The sequence below is a fragment of the Onychomys torridus genome, chromosome 19 (genome assembly GCF_903995425.1).
Source record: "Onychomys torridus chromosome 19, mOncTor1.1, whole genome shotgun sequence".
In the NCBI taxonomy this organism is placed as follows: Eukaryota; Metazoa; Chordata; class Mammalia; order Rodentia; family Cricetidae; genus Onychomys; species Onychomys torridus.
This window is the reverse complement of record NC_050461.1, coordinates 38478991-38483187: the sequence shown is the minus strand read 5'-3', so window position 1 is coordinate 38483187 and position 4197 is coordinate 38478991. Positions and strand designations below refer to the sequence as shown.

At 37.5% G+C, this 4197-nt stretch overlaps 1 non-coding gene across 1 annotated transcript; it reads left to right on the top strand.

Annotated features, from left to right (window-relative positions):
* The first annotated feature begins 226 nt into the window (after window positions 1–226).
* Window positions 227–334, top strand: LOC118570739. The gene has a single exon (XR_004943233.1). It is a non-coding gene; the product is annotated as a U6 spliceosomal RNA (small nuclear RNA).
* The last annotated feature ends 3863 nt before the right edge of the window (window positions 335–4197 follow it).

Sequence of the window (4197 nt, the reverse complement as noted above, 5' to 3'; positions counted from 1 at the left end):
AAGGATCCTCTGCAATGTTGCGGCATCCATCTTCATCCTGCAGGCCTAGCATATCTTAAAGACTTAATTGTGAAGCAGGATTTTTGAAGCACTGTCCCACCTTGTCTTGGCAAAGTTCTGTAGTCATGTTCTTTTATGTCCTACTTGTCCAATTTGGTCAGCAGTCGAGGCAAGGACACTTTCTTTGCCTACATGGCTAGCTTTTGCTGTAAAGAAAAGAAACTCTATGCTCGCTTCGGCAGCACATATACTAAAAATTGGAATGATACAGAGAAGATTAGCATGGCCCCTGCACAAGGATGACATGCAAATTCATGAAGCATTCCATATTAAAAAAAAGAAAGAAAGAAAAGAAAAGAAATTCCTTATGGAGAATTTTTTTTGCTCATCATCCTCTTTGAAGTAATTGGTGCTTGCAGGAGCAGATGTATCTCACTGTTGAGTAAAGTCTATGTTCTTAAAACACTTTAAATGCCATATTCTGTAGGTCTTTGAAGTGCTTAAAGATTGCTTATCTATCTAAAATATATCTCTATACGACCTTGAAAATATACCTAATGTGACTATGTTATTTTTAAGTTTGCTACTATGGATAACTATTAATCTCTATTCCTTAATTATATATTAAAATTTTAGGTGAGCTGCATAAACATAATATCCTAAACAAGAATAGAAATAGACATACAGTATAGTAAATTAACTTTAAATTAGTATCAATAAACCAAAATCCTAATGTAAAACATGTAAGATTAATAGTTGGGTTTTTTTTGGATTAAAGTACAGTCAATAATCTACCATTTTTCTTATTTCTATATCAAAAGAGATTTTTAAATATATAAATACAACCTTACCAGGTCATAAAATGTTATTTGTCATATAATGCATATCTTCTTAGGCTAACCACTTGGTACCACATAGCCAACAAGGGACTGATCCCTGTAAAAGAATATTTCTAGTTGCCTATAGTTTTTTTTTTTTTAATTGGAGTTGAGGCTCCATGATATTTGCCTCTTCTGTGTTAGTGTACCTATAGATATTCACCTTGTTTTGTCTTCTTTAGTCAGCCATACTACCCCTCAAATGGCCCTTAATTTTGTCTATCTCTCCCCATATCCCCTCCCTTGTTCCCCTCAAACTTCTTGCTCTGGAGTTGATACTCCCTTTCTGGTCCCCACCCACTCATCTATAACTATCTCTTCTATTTCCCTTTCCTGAAGAGATCTATCTGTACCACCCCACCCCTGCCAGTTCCTTACTCTAGGCCTAACCTCTGCAGCTCTGTGGATTATAGCTTGATTATCATTGACTTAACAGTTAATATCCACATATAAACAGATACATAACATATATATCTTTCTAGGTTGGCTTAGCTCACTCAGGATGATTTTTTTCTAGTTCTATCTTTTTACCTGGAAATTTTATAATGTCATTTATAACAGCTAAAGAACACTCCATTGTGTAAATGTGCCTCATTTTCTTGATCTATTCTTCTGTCATGGGACATCTAGCTTGTTTTCGGTTTCTGGAAACTATATATAATGCACTAATGAACATGGCTGAGCAAGTGTCTCTGTGATAGGATAAAATGTCCTTTGGGGCCCAAGAGTGGGTAGCTGGATTTTGAAGGTAGATCAGTTCTCATATTCCTGGGCAACTTAATTAATTATTTTTATAAACCATGGTTCAATATAAACTCGCATGCTGCATTTAATTTTTCAAAGGTAATTGTTTCATTTATTCAGCCCAAGTTTATTATTGTTGCAAGTAGTGTACCTGCTGCACCATTTGGAGTTTGGCAGCAAGCCTCTCCTGATCTTATTACCTAGTACACAAGATGAGTATAAAATCAGTGTCTGTAACTAGAGAAAGCATTATTATCTTTTAAAATAATATTTGTTTCTTTAAAAATTATTATATGGCTCCAGTCCTTATATGTAAGTGTCATTTTCTCTCCTCTTCAAAGGAATTTCTCTTTGCAACAGACAGAGACTTATGAAATTCCACAATCGATCAAAATCGAGAACAAGAGAACATTTGGTACTGCAAACCAATACGTTTAAAATGCAATGCCTGCTCCTCAGGCTCAGTTAATTTTAATATCTATGTTTTTTATTTTGAATGTCTGGAATTGTTCTTCTGTTATATTTCATCTATTATGACTTTAATACATTGGAACATTGTAGATCAGTTTTATTCTAGAATCATCCCTACTTTCTATTCAATGGACTTATTATTTTTATTAAGTTAGGTGTTGCTTTCTGTTGCTGTGTCTCATTATGAAAATAACTCTAATTACTGGGGCATATGAGGTCAGTCAGATATTCTCATGACAAAGTTAATGTTCATTGGTGCTAAATAAAAGTAATTTGCATTTTGTGGTGAGGCATGTTGAGGACATCCAACTTTTCTGTCTTTAGATAATTGTCACCTGCAGTGGTTATTTATATCTCCTACCAGAATCAGTTATTATTACAATACTTTGCCTGGACTGAATCCGCCAGGTTGAAATGAATTCCCAGGGGAGTCTTGGCCCTGGAGGAGATGGGAATGGAGGGGAGGGGCTGGGGGGGGGAGGCGGGGGAGGCAGGGGAGAGGGGAGTGGGGAGGACAGGGGAACCCATGGCTGATATGTAAAATTAAAACACAAATATAATAAATAAATAAAAAGAAAAGAAAAAAACAATACTTGTTAAATGCAGATTTTTAATAAATTGACAAATTTTAATTTGCACTGTTCTGGTATATGTGAGTACTCTCCCATTTGCCTTGTGTACTAACAAGCCTACTCACCAATGACCTTGCTGCTTCATGTTTGAAGTCTTTTATTGATGGGTCTTATCACATTCTTCAAATTCATTAGGTTTATTACAGATTGCATATTTTAGGAACAATAGAAATTTACATCTCATATTCTTGAGACTGAGAAGTTCAAAAATAAGATACCAGTAATTGCTGTCTAGTGAGGTCCTATATTTTATTTTTATTTATTTTTATTAATTAAAATTTTAATTTCTTTTACATCCAGACCACAGTTTCCTCTCTTTGATCTCCTCTCATTCCCTCCATCTCCATTCAGAAAGTGGCATCAACAAAACATGGCACATCATGTTGAGACTGGAACAACCTCCTCTCCTGGCATCAAGGCTGAACATAACAACCCAGCATGGGGAATAGGTTCCCAAAATCCAAATCAAGTGCCATGGACAGGCCCTGATCCCACTGCTATGAGCCCCATAAAAAGACCAAGCTACACAACTGTCACATATGCTGAGAGACTAGATTGGTCCAGAGTCCATGAGCTCCCAGGAGTCCAGCTCAGGTATCTCTGTGGGTTCCCCTGTCATGACCTTGACTCCTCCTGGCTCCTACAATCCTTCCTCTCTCTCTTCAACAGGACTCCCATAGCTTGACCCAGTGTTGGCTGTGGATCTCTGCATTTGTTCAATCTGATTATAAGACTTCACCAGTTAAGGCACCCTCTCTACTATTTCTAGGAAACTAGGATGGCGTCATTCTTGTTGATTTCTGGGACTTTCCCTGGCACCAGCTTTCTCCCAAACCCCGAAATATGCTCCCTCATCAAGACATCTGTTTCATTATTCTCCCTGTCCACCCCGCCCTCAACCCACCCAAGCCAATCCCACATGTTCCTATTTCACGCCCTCCCCCTCCACTTCGAGTGCACCTGTCCCCAGTTTATCTAAGAGCTCTCTTCTACTCCCCATTCCCAGGGAAATCCATTCATCCTTCTTTGGGCCCTCTTTGTTCATAGTAGCATTATTGGTAATAGCTAGAACCTGGAAACCACCTAGATGCCTCTACCTGAAGAATGGACCAAAAACAACAACAACAAGTAGTACATGTACACAATGGAATATTACTCAGCTGTAAAAAACAATGACATCATGAAATTTGCAGCCACTGGATGGAACTAGAAAAAAATGATCCTGCATGAGGTAACCAGACGCATAAAGACAAACATAGTATGTACTCACCCATAAGTGAATAATAGCTGTAAAGGATAATCAGGCTACAATCCACAGCCCCAGAAAGTCCCATATTTTTAAATGCATGTCACATCTTTGCTAGTTTCTCACATGGTAGAAAGGTGAATCTTCTATTACTAATAGTGCATTAATGACATTCATCTTTGCCATATTCTCACAACCAAACCATCTATCAAAAGTGTGTATGTGC